This window comes from Salvelinus alpinus, chromosome 15 (genome assembly GCF_045679555.1).
Source record: "Salvelinus alpinus chromosome 15, SLU_Salpinus.1, whole genome shotgun sequence".
NCBI lineage: Eukaryota > Metazoa > Chordata > Actinopteri > Salmoniformes > Salmonidae > Salvelinus > Salvelinus alpinus.
The window spans coordinates 31,592,190-31,608,882 of NC_092100.1; positions in this window are offsets into that span (position 1 = coordinate 31,592,190).

Consider the following 16,693-nt stretch of genomic DNA (forward strand, 5'->3'; position numbering starts at 1 on the left):
TCCACACGTGTAGCAGATATACTGTGCATTCGGAAATAATTAATACCCGTTGACAAATTTTCCACATTTTGTTACAGCCTTATTCTTAAATGGATTTGAACAAAAAACAATTCCCTCATCGATCTAAACACAATACCCCATAATGATTTTTTTTATTTTTGGGGGGGGGGAAATGTTTGTAGAAACTGAAATATCACATTTACATAAGTATTCAGATCCTTTACTCATTCCTTTGTTGAAGCATCTTTGGCAGTGATTACAGCCATGAGTCTTCTTGGGTATGACGCTACAAGCTTGGAACACCTGTTTTTGGAGAGTTTCTCCCATTCTTCTCTGCAGATCCTCTCAAGTTCTGTCAGGTTGGATGGGGAACATCACTGCACAGCTATTTTCAGGTCTCTCCAGAGATGTTCGATCGGGTTAAAGTCTGGGCTCTGGCTGGGCCACTCAAGGACATTCAGAGACTTGTCACGAAGACACTTCTGCATTGTACTGGCTGTGTGCTTAGGGTCTTTGTCCTGTTCGAGGTCCTGAGGAGGTCCTGAGCTATCTGGAGCAGGTTTTCATCAAGGATCTCTCTCTACTTTGCGCCGTTCATTTTTCCCTCACACCTGACTAGTCTCCCAGTTCCTGCTGCTGAAAAATAACCCCACATGCCACCACCATGCTTTAACGTAGAGATGGTGGCAGATTTTCTCCAGACGTGACACTTGGCATTCAGGCCAAAGAGTTCATTCTTGGTTTCCTCAGAACAGAGAATCTTGTTTCTCATGGTCTGAGTGTCTTTAGGTTATTTTTGGAAAACTCCAAGTGAGCTGTCATGTGCCCTTTACTGAGGAGTGGCTTCCGTCTGGCCACTCTACCATAAAAGCCTGATTGGTGGAGTGCTGCAGAGATGGTTGTCCTTCTGGAAGGTTCTCCCATCTCCACAGAGGAACTCTGGAGCTCTGTCAGAGTGACCATCGGGTTCTTGGTCACCTCGCTGACCAAGTGCCTTCTCTCCCAATTGCTCAGTTTGGCCGGGCGGCCAGCTCTAGGAAGAGTCTTGGTGGATCCAAACTTCTTCCATTTAAGAATGATGGAAGCCACTGTGATCTTGGGGACCTTCAATGCTGCAGAAATGTTTTGGTACACTTCCCCAGATCTTTGCCTCGACACAATCCTGTCTCTGAGCTATACGGACAATTCCTTCGACCTCTTGGCTTTTTTAACCTGACATGCACTGTTAACTGTGGGACCTTATATAGACATGTGTGTCTTTCCAAATCTTGTTCAATCATTTTAATTTACCACAAGTGGACTCCAATAAAATTGTAGAAACATCTCAAGGATGATCAATGAAAACCTGTTTTTGCATTGTCATTATGGGATATTGCGTGTAGATTGATTAGGATAAAAAATTTAAAAAAATACATTTTAAAATAAGGCTGTAACGTATCAAAATGTATAAAAAGTCAATATCTCTGAATACTTTCCGAATGCACATCGTTGTCTTTCAGTGGAGGTCTGGTGTTTCTCCTGCGTGGGACCAGATCATCTTGAGGGGTTCAGCCTCTCTTGGTATGGAAAACTTCCTGAACTAGTTCTTCCTGACTAGCAGCTGTTCTTGGCTGGGGTTAGAGCCTCCTCTGACCAAAAATGCTGGCAACATCGTCTTCTTCATCGTCTTCTAACATCAACTTCACCGTTGCACTGGCCTCTCCTTTCAGGTGCTGTTTGATTAGCTCAGCCCCATCACTCACAGGCACATGGGAGACCCGGATGGTCGATTTTCCCAGAGCGATCCATTCCTTAACAGTCTGCTCCCCTGCGGCCCCACTGAAGTCAGGTAGCTTTGGTTCTCGAGGAATGTACACAGTTGGTGCAGCAGCCTTCTTTTGCTGCTCGATGACAGCATGTGCTAGCGACACAGCTCCTCGCTGATCCTCACAGGGCTGCTGCAGCGCTCCACATTGCTGTTGCAATCTCTGTCAACTCAGCAACTTTTTTTATTTTTATCTTCAATCTCTAACCTAGCCTCGAACCCCTTTTACATTTTTCAACACGGAAAAACTGTTTGGTTGATCCTGTTCATGACACCAAATGTAACAGGTAGGAAATACCTGTTTTTGTAGTTCTTCTCAGATCAGCCTTGGGAGGTTGAGCAACAAACAGAGCTGTCTCTGTTGCCCAACACATTTAACCTCACCACTGTACATAGTAGTAGTGGCACTGTTCTTAATAGTATAGGGTGAAAAGTTAATAATAAGTTACTGTATACAGCCCCTCAGATTATGTGGTTAATATCATGGAGCTTCCACCTGCAATACATGCCAATACCTAAGACAGGTTAGGCAGTAGTAATGAAAAGACAGCTCTGCTTTAAACGAATGAAAATATACTGTCAGTTTTAGGCAACAACACAACAGGCACAATTTCACAGTCCACAGAATAGCGGCAGGTAGCCTAGTGATTAGGGGCGTCAGGTAGTCTAGTGGTTGTTGTTCTGCCCCTGAACAAGGCAGTTAACCCACTGCTCCCCGGTAGGCCGTCATTGTAAATAAGTATTTGTTCTTAACTGACTTGCCCAATTAAATAAAGGTTAAATAAAATATAAAATTGCCTACTATAACCTACCTGAAGTGCACGTGTAGCCTAGCTTGAAGACAACCAATGAAAACATAGCAATACAAGCTAGCAGTCTTACAGCATTCATTTCAGATATCACAATAACAAACAAACATTTATAAAGAATGACACCCGTTACTGTGTTCATGGAGTCTGTATGAGGGCTGGCAGGGACGCAAATAATAGAAGTGGTCTGAAACATTGTCACTGTAATATTATTCTCCTTTGAATTGCTAATTAGGCCTACATGTTCATTATTTACAGTGTCTCTTCTTATCCTTGCCCTACTATATAATGTCAAACAACTGAAAAGTCCACAACTTTAGATGTTCTCTTCTTTCAGGACATCAACAGAAAGTCCAACTACTTCCACGGGAATCTTTTATAACTAAATCACTTCAACTCACGGCTCTCTTCTGATGTCGATAAAAATGATTTGATGTCCATCACTCCGGCGGGAATCTAGCTAGCATCACTCCGGCTGGTAGCTAGCTCCATCGATTGAACTCGTGGCAAACCCGAAGGCGAAGATTACAGTCATTCGGTGGTTTGGAACAATCGTCTTTCAGAACTAGCACGTCCTCTTTCCTCCACGATACTCCGATGTAAGTTACTTTCTGAATTTGACTCCTCTCTACTTGTTATCGTTCTCTAACTCTCTCTAACTCTAACACACTCACTCGTGCCACCTCTCTCCAGGATCTTTCAGAGCTGGCCATGACATGACCTGGCTCATAGTAGTCTTGCAAAGTCCCTGAACAGAACGGCAAAAGCTATATCCCTAGACTCTGCCACACCTACACAGAGCAGTGACCTCAACCCCATCGAAAACCTTTAGGATTAATTGGAATGCCAACTGTGAGCCATGCCTAATCGCCTAACATCAGTGCCCGACCTCACTAATGCTCGTGGCTGAATTAAGTCCCTGCAGCAATGTTATAGCAGCAAAGGGGGACCAACTCCATATTAATGCCCATAATTTTGGAATTAGATGTTCGACTAGCAGGTGTCCACATACTTTTGGTCATGTAGTGTATTGTGTATTTATTATTACTTTTATTATTAAGTGTTTTACATTTCTGTTATTTCTCCATTTTCTTTCTGTCTGCATTGTTGATAAGGGCCCGTAAGTAAGCATTTCGCTGTTAGTCTACAACAGCTTTTTTATGAAGCATGTGACCCATAAAATTACATTTTATTTAATTTAATTTAATGAAGGGCCCGGTCAGATCATCTTTGTCTGAGGTCATTGACCTGGGTAGGCTAAAGCTTAACATTTAGGCTAAAGCTTAGCATTTTAGAAATTTTGCAGACTCTCTTATCCAGAGCGACTTACAATTAGTGCATTCATCTTAAGACTACATATCTCAGTCATAGTATGTATCTTTTCCTCAATAAAGTAGATATCAGCAAAGTCTGAGCTAGTAAGGGGGGAAAAAAAGTCAAGTGCGAGTGTTAATTCAGAAAAGGCATTTTTGGGGAGAGGGACTCTTCTGTCCTTTTTTTATTTTACTAGGCAAGTCAGTTAATTCTTATTTTCAATGCCGGCCTAGGAACAGTGGGTTAACTGCCTGTTCAGGGGTAGAACGACAGATATGTACCTTGTCAGCTCAGAGATTTGAACTTGCAACCTTTCGGTTACTAGTCCAACGCTCTAACCTCTAGGCTACCCTGCCGCCCCGTCCTAGCTTCAGCGGGAAGCTGGTTGCAGCATTGGGGTGCCAGGACAAGGAGCTTTGACTGGGCTGAGCGGGAGCTGCCCTCCCGTAGGGTTGGGAGTACAGTAACTTACACTCAAATCCCATGAGCCAGCCTTACTCAATTGTGTCTGAGAAAACTTCCTTCAAACCTTCTCGTTCTAAGGGGCTTAGTCTGTCTTACTGTTCGGCAGAATCTGGATAGTTTTGCGACTTGTCTTTAAACTGAGATTGGGGGATATTCCATAGAAATACAAGATAATAAAATGGTTAATAAACATTGCACTTTAGGTCACTGTTCATTTATTAACTTGCTTGAGTTTAAAATGTAATACATTGTTGACAATCTCCAATCTCCCTTTGGCCTATTAGGGTAAGCGTATTTGGATCAGCACATATCCAGATGTTTATTCTCTAGTGGTTGTGGAATATTTTGGAATATACTGTAGACTGAGTTGCTAGTTGGTTTAACTTCTTTGGAAAACACTGATAAGTGGCAGTGTTGTATTCATGTTTCAGAAGCTACATTTCTGATTATGGACAATAAGATAGTGCCAAGGATTCAATTAATTATTACCATGTCTGATGCTGAAATAAAACAGAGGTTATTGAAGACTTGGGGAAACTAAGACATAACTTTGTCAGACAAAACTTTTCCAATATGTGTTTGATACCAGCACAGTATTGTGCAGGACCAAGATGGAACTATTTTACACTATCAAAGGCCTACAAATGGCATCAAAGAAAAATATTTGATCTTGCATTGCCCAGGTCCATATGGTTGAATACCTCAAATGGTCATCATCCACCCTTTTACTGGTCTAACCAATCAGTATAATCTATTAATATGCAACCTTTACAATGCTTATACATTCAAAAGTACTGACTGATACAAGTAATTAGTGTATGGATCAATACAAGCACCAAATCATTACAGATTATTTCCTATTTCATGTTATTGATCAATGCAGAGAACACATGCCAGTCTGGCCCTTTAATTCATTAATCATGGTAGCCTTTAGCATTAGCTTGTAGCTTCAGTCTTTACTGAAGACTCATCTCTTCAGTGGGTCATATGATTGAGTGTAGTCTGGCCCAGGAGTGTGAAGGTGAACGGAAAGGCTCTGGAGCAACGAACCGCACTTGCTGTCTCTGCCTGGCCGGTTCCCCTCTCTCCACTGGGATTCTCTGCCTCTAACCCTATTACAGGGGCTGAGTCACTGGCTTACTGGTGCTCTTCCATGCCGTCCCTAGGAGGGGTGCGTCACTTGAGTGGGTTGAGTCATTGACGTGGTCTTCCTGTCTGGGTTGGCGCCCCCCCTTGGGTTGTGCCGTGGCGAAGATCTTTGTGGGCTATACTCGGCCTTGTCTCAGGATGGTAAGTTGGTGGTTGAAAATATCCCTCTAGTGGTGTGGGGGCTGTGCTTTGGCAAAGTGGGTGGGGTTATATCCTGCCTGTTTGGCCCTGTCCGGGGGTATCATCGGATGGGGCCACAGTGTCTCCTGACCCCTCCTGTCTCAGCCTCCAGTATTTATGCTGCAGTAGTTTATGTGTCGGGGGGCTAGGGTCAGTTGGTTATATCTGGAGTACTTCTCCTGTCTTATCCAGTGTCCTGTGTGAATTTAAGTATGCTCTCTCTAATTCTCTCTTTCTTTCTCTCTCTCGGAGGACCTGAGCCCTAGGATCATGCTTCAGGACTACCTGGCATGATGACTCCTTGCTGTCCCCAGTCCACCTGGCCGTGCTGCTGCTCCAGTTTCAACTGTTCTGCCTGCGGCTATGGAACCCTGACCTGTTCACCGGACGTGCTACCTGTCCCAGACCTGCTGTTTTCAACTCTCTAGAGACAGCAGGAGCGGTAGAGATACTCTTAATGATCGGCTATGAAAAGCCAACTGACATTTACTCCTGAGGTGCTGACTTGCTGCACCCTCGACAACTACTGGGATTATTATTATTTGACCATGCTGGTCATTTATGAACATTTGAACATCTTGGCCATGTTCTGTTATAATCTCCCCCCGGCACAGCCAGAAGAGGACTGGCCACCCCTCATAGCCTGGTTCCTCTCTAGGTTTCTTCCTAGGTTTGGCCTTTCTAGGGAGTTTTTCCTAGCCACCGTGCTTCTACACCTGCATTGCTTGCTGTTTGGGGTTTTAGGCTGGGTTTCTGTACAGTACTTTGAGATATCAGCTGATGTAAGAAGGGCTATATAAATACATTTGATTTGATTTGATTTGTACACTCAGCTGTACACCATTGGATCTGAAAAACCATTGGAATACTGTAATATGCCTGCTTTGATCATAACACTGTGTGTAAGAAGCTTGATATTCAAATACTGGGGTTGTTTGAATAATCAACACAATGAGAAGTGTTTCTAAATAAATCTCCATCACAATCAGTAGTAGACTCATTGCACCTGATTTGTTTGTCATGAGGTTGTATTGTGTGTTATAAAGGATGTGCTGAAGTAGCATTGTCTTTTGATAGGAGAGAAAAAGAGAGATTAGCTTTCTCCCTGTAGTCTCTCTCCCACTCGCTTTCTCTCTCTAGTTTCTCTATGTCGAGTCTGAACAGACAGCTGAGCTACATGTGTCAAACTGATCTATTTAGGGTCACAATTTCTGTTTACACAGGCAGACCAATTCTGATCTCTCTACTTTTTCAGATCGTTTCACATCTAATTGGTAAGAAGACCAATTAGTGAAAACAATATCAGAATTGGGCTGCCTGTGTAAATGCAGTCATTGTTCTGCACATCCTAACTCACCAGGGATTCAACCCAGCCAACTTTCACTGCAGTTACTGAAGGTGGCAATTCAGGGCATTTGACCCTTTATTGAGATGACATTTTATTTCCATCATGATTTCGTTTTTTCTTGGAAACCCACTTACCATATTTGAATGAACAAGGCCAATTGTGTCATATGTGGGATTTCCTCTTTGACCAGGTATGGCTGTAAATGAATGGAGATGAAACAGTGACTTGCACCTTTAAGGGGGATGTACAGACAGTGTGCGCAATGCCAGACAGAGTAGCTACTGTCACCTTGAATGGCATCAAAGATTGCTTTAGATCCAGTTTGGTTTCTAGTAAGAGCTGAAGCAGAGTCATTTAAGCCCCACTGCTTCCTCCCATGCACCTCCAAAAAGCTATCATCCATTGTCAGCTGTGAGATGTTAATGGTCAATGGTTCTTAACCCACTGGACTGTCTCATGGCATGGACTCTTATTATCAAACCTCACCATTCCTAAATTGAAAACACATTCTCATTCTCATTTTTTTCAAATAATTCACAAAATTGACAGAATATGCAATGAAAATATTATGGTAAGAATAGCAGCATGTTTCTTTCCTCTGTCACTTATTTCTCTGAGTGCCAAAATACAGTAGATTTCACAGGAGAAGGGGGTGGCAGTGTGGGGTGGCATGATACATTGGGGCTTCAGTCACCCAAGCAAAACTAGCTGCATTAATCGTGATCTGTGACTTCCCCTCATCGTCTCATTCGGCGTGAGATCCGTGGTGTAGTTATTAAGGACATTGATCTTAAATGGTCCTTCTGTTCTGCGGCTGATTATTCTTTGCTGGGCAGCTGGGAATGGGATCACTGAGCTGAGAACTAGACCTCATTCAAAAATCTATTCTAAATTCAGTAATACCAGAAAGCATCTTATTTTATTTTTCAAACATACACAGACAAAAGACAACGCACACAAACATCAACGACACCACACCTGCTCAGACCTACATGCATACACCTACATACACTGCCTCCATCTGCATGGTGCTTACTGTATTGCTGATTAATATGTGCATAAGGGTCAATGGGAGAGCATAGTGACAGGTCATTGTACTGTACATATTTGGTTGACACTGGTGGGGACAGTGGCTATGCTCATTAGAGCAGTGGGACTTCATGTGAACTGTGTGTCAGAACTTGTTAGGGTTTGAAAAGTTACATCCTAAGTTTACAACCCAAACCAGGGGTGCCCTAGGTCCCACCGCCAACTTACCCTTCCATCAACCTCTGCCCTATCCTGTTCATCTGTCCCAAGCTGTATTCCCTGTCCTGGCGCTAAAACAACAGGATCACAGCCACAGCACTAGTACTCAATAGATATTGACCTACTTTGCTGGATTAGGAGGGAAAATATCCTGCCCTAATGCCAGAAATGAAAGTGATCTAATGGTCCTAACTGGTCTGTTTAATCTAAAGGCATGCTCCTGTTATTCATTTCTCATTATGGCAATGCAGTTCTGCTGATGGGATTAAATGCTTGCTCTGTCTCTCTTTCATTCGGTGACCTCCACATCAAAACACACGGATTTAAAACATCTGGCTGGACACCCACTCACAGACCTTGTTGGTTGGTTTATGTCCCTCTTGCATTTGCGAGGGGCTGTAACTTTCTCATGTACGCTTTGACATCCTCAATTTAGGGGAAGTGTCCTCATAAAAAGTATGACCCTGAAAGCAGATTACAAAGTGGACAAGGCACAACTATTTCTGTCCTATAGAAATCTTTTGTTGTTTTTAGGATTCCAAATAACAGTCGCACCAAAGTAATGTGTCTCTGAAAAATGGGATACTGAATCATCATACAAAGTCCATGAATTATCAACCTGACAGCACTGTCTCTACATCCTAGGACTCAAAAGTGTAACATGCACTTTGGAATACCTTTTCTCATTGTGGTATCTGTACTTAGATATCCTTGTACAATGAAGAGGAAATGTTTGCCAATCGTATTCTCATTTGTAAACCATATTCACCGTAACTGTTTGTATTATATCAAATCATATGTTTTAACTTTAAAGAAATTATATATTTTTTTTTTGTTGCTAAACCAATTGGTTTAGCAATGCTACAATTGGCATAGAATGTCTTTGACTGGTTCTGGTCAAACATCCAATTTAGAGGATCAACATGTATTTTTCTGTTCACTTAGACCACCAAGGGGCACTTGTTTCCTCAAGCAGTCAGTATTGTGTTGTTTCTGACAAATGACTATGGACCAGAGGAGGCTAGTGGGAGGAGCTATAGGAGGACGAGCTAATTGTAATGGCTGTAATGAAATAAATGGAACGTAGTCAAACGAGCATCAATAAGGGATCATAGCTTTCACCTGGTAAGTCTGTCATGGAAAGAGCATGTGTTCATAATGTTTTTTACACTCAGTGTATATTGAGGCCTATTAACATGCACACCAGTTCACATGTCAACAAGCTGTATGTAAAGTTAATTATGAGTGCTTGATTACATACTGTAGAGGCCTTAATTTATTACGTACTGTGTTTGCTGTGTTTGTTGACCATGGGTTTGTCAACATGTTGGTTCATTGCAGAACATACAATGGAGATGCATTGAATCTACATTAATGCGTTTTTTAAATCTAGGAATAAAGATTGTTTTATTTGTTGCTGCTTTCTCTACTATGTGAAAAATGTACAACATATTTAATATATAGAAGTTAACATTTTAGATAATATATCACCACCTATTTAGTGGTTCACAAACTTTTTACAGTCCCGTACCCCTTCAAACATTAAACCTCCAGCTGCGTACCCCCTCTAGCACCAGGGTCAGCGCACTCTCAAATGTTTTTTGCCATCATTGTAAGCCTGTCACACACACACACACACACACACACACACACACACACACACACACACACACACACACACACACACACACACACACACACACACACACACACACACACACACACACACACACACAATACCTTTATTAAACATAAGAGTGCGAGTTTGTCACTTCCCCCGAGCCGGGTTGTGGCAGAAATAATAATAATAAATAATTTTGCTCGTTATTTAACCATCTTAAAACCTTAAATTGTGAATAACTTAATGAGAAGGGTGTGCTTGAAAGGATGCTCATAATGCAATGTTGGGTTGTATTGGAGAGAGTCTCAGTCTTAAATCATTTCCCACACACAGTCTGTGCCTGTATTTAGTTGTCATGCAGTGAGGGCCGAGAATCCACTCTCACAGCCTCAATTTTGCAACCACGCACCTATGATTAAGAAGTTGTCTGCATTAACAAGGACAAGACACAGGTCTTCCCATCACTGTATGATTTTTTTTGCGTGCAAATTAAATGTTTTTTTTCCACCACCATATTTGAAATGCAACAGAAAGGTCCCAGTTCTAGCCATATCTCTAGTTGTAATTCTGATGGTGTCCACAAGATGGCAGAAGTGTATGTGCACAGTTTCAGATGGATAACTTAAAGTATGAGTGAACTACATGACATTTAGTGTGAAGTCACCAGGTACATTTGGGCAAATCGTGAAGGAGACATTTGCATTCATATAAACATTTTCTGCAAAGATATCATCAAATCTGTGTACCTGGACTTTGATTTAGCTTTTCCAGTATTAGTAGCCAAATTATAAGTTCAACATTTGCAAAACAACCAATTTTCTTAACTTCATAACTCTGAATATTCTTATAATTTTTGTCCAAAAGGAAAAGGCATGCTGTCGCACAAGGTTAGCAACAAAATGTTATGACAGATACAGAGTTTCCATATACTCCCGTAAAGCCCAGCTTATTGGCTATCTAGCTAGCTTTGTTTGACCCCAATCGGTGCTTATTTGACAAAGTTAGAGTCGATCAAGTGAAGACTGCCCGCGTCATCGGCGTGCAATGAAGGCGTCTCTCTCTGACCAAATTTGGTGTCCTATAGGATGTACTACACCCCTAATGATATAGTGAAGTCTGGTTATGTTCTAGGATCTCTGAGGAATACATACGAATGTGATTTGACTGGTTGAAACAACATTTAGGGTTAGATTTTCACAGATACCTTTCTTTGCAAATTGAACGAGTGGAAATACAAAATCGATCGTGCATGCTATATGGACTTTTTTAGGATATGAAAAAGGATTTTATTTAACAAAACGACACTTCATGTTATCTCTGGGACCCTTTGGATGATAAATCAGAGCAATATTTCAGAATGAAAGTACACATTTCACCTTCAGAGGTGAATTTATCAAACCTATCGCGGTGAAAAAAGTGTTTTGTTGTTAGGAGCTCTCCTCAAACAATAGCATGGCATGTTTTCGCAGTAATAGCTACTGTAAATTGGACAGTGCAGTTATATTAACAAGAATTTAAGCTTTCAGACGATATAAGATACTTATATGTACCAACATTTGTTTTTTCTCTCAAATCTGCGATCGTGACACAAGGCGCTGCATGATTTACAACTGTCCCGTTGACGGGACGCCTATCCCTATTAATCAGAAGCCACTTCCAGATTTCTGGATAGGGCTGCGCTCAGAGTATCCTGCTTTGGATAATCGTGCTGTTAAGACACTGATGCCCCTTTGCAACCACGGACCTATGTGAGAGTGGATTCTTGGCCCTCACTAGCATGAAAACTAAATACAGGCACAGACTGTGTGTGGAAAATTATTTAAGACAGACTCTCTCCAATAAAACCCAATGTTGCAGAGTTATGTGCATCCTTTCAAGCACACCCTTCTCATTAACATGTGATGAGTTATTCACAATGTTTGATGAACAAATAAGGTTTTATATGTAAGATGGCTAAATATAGAGCAAAATAATTGATTATTATTAAATTATTATTTGTGCCCTGGTCCTATAAGAGCACTTTGTCACTTCCCACGAGCTGGGTTGATAAATAGGGATGCAGCGGATATAGTGCTTTGTGTGGTCTAACCTGGTCTAAAACCAGACTGGTGTGACAAACTCACTCATTCTTATGTTTAATAAAAGTATTGTAAGTGTGTGTGGCAGGCTTACCATGATGGCAAAAAACAACATTCGAGAGTGCGCTGACCCTGGTGCTAGAGGTGGTACGCAGCTAGAGGTTGAATGTTTGAAGGGGTACGGAACTACAAAATGTTTGGGAACCACTGATATAGATGACGTCGCCATAGTCTAGGACCAATAGGAACGTTGACTGAATAATCTGTTTTCTACTATTTAGCGAGAGGTAGCACCCATTTCTATAGAATAAGCTCATTTTTATTATCAGCTTCTTAACTAACTCAGCAATATGCCTTTTAAAAAGACAGCTTTTCATCTATCCAGATATCAGCAATTTTGATCTTGTTTCATTGCTGCAACTCCTTAACGGGCTCGGGAGAGGCGAAGGTCGAGTCATGCGTCCTCCGAAACCGCGCTTCTTAACACCCACCCGTTTAACCCGGAAGCCAGCTTCACCAATATGTTGGAGGATACACCATTCAACTGACGACTGAGACAAGGAGTCCGCCACAAGGAGTCACTAGAGTGGGATGAGCCAAGTAAAGCCCCCCTGGCCAAACCCTCCCCTAACCCGGACAACGCTGGGCCAATTCTGCGCAGCCCTATGGGACTCCTGATCACGGCCTCTTGTGATACAGCCCGGGATCGAACCCGGGTCTGTAGTGACGCCTCTAGCACTGCGATGCATTTAGCCATCTTTTATAATTTATTTATCCATCTTAAATCGAGTTAATGTAGATCTGTTTCTCAATTGTCTGAAAGATTGCCAGTCCACTACAGAGACAGTTTTCCTTGCTAAGACCCAGACCTTATTTCTCATCTGAATGAGCTCAGATAGCTATGAAGAAAGCCAAGGGTTAGATCTATCTTTGACTCTGAATTGTTTAAGAAAGGGGTGTGTTTATCTGCCAGAGGAATACATATGAAGGAGACATTTTCTAGAGCCAACTCAGGGTCAGGAATACAGGAGAACAGTGGCTAAATCAGAGTAGAACATGTCAAGTAAAAACCCTTGAGGGGAAAACATTTTAAAATGTCTCTTCTTAATTAAAAGAGGATTAGTGTTTTGCTGGTTCGTATCTCTAATACATACTATGGGACAGTGGTTATTATTAAGAATAAAATCAATCAATGAGGAGTTAACTTTACCCGTAAGGGTTTTGAGATCAATTGAGACAGATGAAAAATCACATAGATGACTCGTATTCATGAAAATGTTTTCACTTGAAATATACTGCACCAAACGTCCTAGTTAGATGTAAAATTGTGCGACTAAGAACTCTGCAAAATCGTCACAACTAATGACTGATTTATTGAGTTATCTTTGATTAATTCTGACCGAGGAAGTGTATACTGGCTACAGCATCTCAAGATGCCAATTGTTTCTTGTTTTTCAAGCAAATGTCTTTTCAGGCAAAGGTCGATGGTATGGGAGCACACTCGTTTGGTAGGCACCAGCTGAACAGAAGTATGCAGAAGCTTTTACTGTTAGAGCCTGCATCCTCATCAATCTATCAGTGTTAATTTGGATATGAAAGGCGTCAACTCAAATAGCTGAATAAGCATAAAAGGATTCTAAACCTGAGGCTTTCAGAATATCTAATAATGCAAACATGACATGTAATACATCATATTACCCATTACCTGTTAGAATAGTAAAACAAGAGGAAAATATGCAGGCTGATGACAGATCAAAATAGCCATTTGGATTGCCCTGTGGTACAGTATCTCCTATTCCATTCTACCAGCAGCAGCCCTAAGAGTGCATGGGAAGTATTTTGTAATGGCATAATTACAAAATCACATGCAATAATCGGTGTAGCAGTTTCGGTTATCAAAATGATCATGTCATGAAAGAAGCAGTGGTATTAATTTTCTTCTGGTAAAATGACTGGTTTCTGATATACTTTTTTTATATGAATGTGATTACGTTTTTTGTTTATTGTATTGCATGAAATACATTTAACAAAAGTACAACTATATCTAAACCTTGTATCTTTAAGTTCATAGGGTAAACCCTTGAGGGCCAGCACAATGAATTATTTGCGTGGGAAAAGGCATGATGCATCTTTTAACATGTGCAGTCATTTCAGAGTGCAAAACCTACAAAATGTCATGTCCCCTTAAGATCAAAAGTAATTGGTCTGGCTGCACATCAAGGCACAGGGGTCACGAGGCAGTTTGCCAGTGTAACAGACTCAAATTACATACTGTGTAGCACGATCATGAGCTAATAGACCCCATCGCACTGGGGAAATTCACAGTTCTACTGTGTCTTTTCTCATATACGTTAATTACAGTCAGTTTGTCTTGGCTCAAAAATACATCAAATCTGTAGGTTGTTGTTTCTGCAGATGGACTCACCCACGGCACACATTAACAACTATAGCAATACACTTTTTTTGTATCTCTTATAATTTAAAAGGTATGATTTCATTACATTTAAAACTACCAAAGGGACTATTATGTGTATGCTACATCCATTTGTATGGCTAGTCACATTACTGTTGGATAAACTTCTGATGAAATTTGCCGATGCTCTAAAAACTGTATACGGGTATAAAGATATCCTAAAGAGATGTGGGAATGAACAGAACAACCAAGGTTCAGTGGGGCCTGAAGGAGGTGTAGTGAGTTCTGGGTCAGTCTGGACGGAGAGTGGTAGGATGGAGGCCAGCATGAGAGCAGAGAAGTGAGAGGGGGATGGGGAGTGGGGACATTAGCTCAGGGAGCAGTGACCAGGCAGTGCGGCGGGAAGGAGGGAAGCAGGTGTTGCGCTCTCAGTCTCCCTCCACCACCACATCATGCCTGCACCCCCCAGACATCAGATGTCAACTCTGATGAGTGTGAGGCTCAAAATACTGTATCATTACAAGAGGAATTCATGTTTTGAGCCAGAGTAAAAGGAGTTTTGCATCAAGGACGTGAGCACACTGTAAAAACCAAACTGAAAATGCTTCAAACAAAAAGGTTTTTATGGTCCTCAAAAAGCAACATGATGTTCCAAGCACGCTTGACTGGAAGGGATGGAATGAAAACTCCTGATTCAACCAAGAAAACAAGGACTAAAAATAGCATCTCTAAGGTCAGACTACTTTAGTCGAGAACACATGTTCCAATGTACGGAAAGCTGTCCAGTCCAAATTCTTAATTTCTAAAACTAGTAAAGAAAAATACTTTTTTGATGGGAAAGGAAGCAACAGCTACTGCAATAATTGGGTTAAAAGCCAGAGTGTTTTCCCCAAAACTATATTGTATATACACTACAGAGGATACATTAATAATCATTCCTCATATTAAAATCACCTTGACAAATTCAGCATTGGCTCTCTGCAGTGGCTCTACAGTGAACCTATTTGAAGGAGAATGTAATGCTTGATAATAAAGGAACAGTATACTGTCAGGCTCCCATCATGTTGTAAGTGTTACAGGACATGTTGTAAGGTTACAGGACTGTACGTGACCCAGATACGGGTCTCACCCTCAGGGTCAGGGGCCAGTCACGCATGAGGTGCCAACTGAGCGCCTCGGATTTGACTCCCAGTTAGGTGGCCTGAGCCTAGCCCCTCAGCTCACCCTCAACCCCCACCCTGCAAACTCACCCCACTGAAGCAGGAAGGGCTCTGGAGAGGGACCTCAGGGTCCAGTCACATGACTGGGGGAAGGATATTTTCAGCTGCTACATTATGCTCAAATTGTGCTGCACCCTTCATCGATGCAATGTGTGAGTGTGCATGAGTGTGTACAGTATGTGTGTGTGTACAGTAGGCATACTGTGCTTACATTTAGACTAAATCATTACTCATTGTGATACTGTGGTAAGCATCATACTTTTTTAAAATCAATGTGTGGTTTCAAGGCAGTACATCATGTTACCTCCACTACTGGACACGTATTATTCCATGACAGAGGTATGCCCATACAGTCTTGTAAAAATGGACTCACATTAATGTGACAGGTTACTAGAGTGATGCCTGCCATGATATATTAACTGCATGTACTGTACTCTTTACCTTGCCTGTTACAGGAAAAGCATTCAAATCAAATCAAACTTTATTTGCCACATAAGCTGAATACAACAAGTGTAGACTTTACCGTGAAACACTTACTTACAAGGAGGGGGGGGGGGGGTCAATGTAAATTGTCCATGGCGATATTTATGAATTGTTCGGCAGGCTAATGGCTTGGGGGTAGAAACTGTTGAGGAGCCTTTTGGTCCTAGACTTGGCCCACCGGTACCGCTTGCTGAGCGGTCGCAGAGAAAACAGTCTAGAACTTGGATGAGTCTCTGACAATTTTCTGGGCTTTCCTCTGACACCGCCTATTAAATAGGTCCTGGATGGCAGTAAGCTTTGCCCCAGTCATGTACTGGGCCGTTCGTAATACCCTTTGTAGCGCCTTACGGTCAGATGCCGAGCAGTTGCCATACCAGGCGGTGATGCAACCGGTCAGGATGCTCTTGATGGTGCAGCTGTAGAACCTTTTGAGGATCTGGGGACCCATGGCAAATATTTTCAGTCTCATGAGGGGGAAAAGGTTTTGTTGTGCCCTCTTCACGACTGTCTTGGTATGTTTGGACCATGATAGTTTGTTGGTGATGTGGACACCAAGGAACT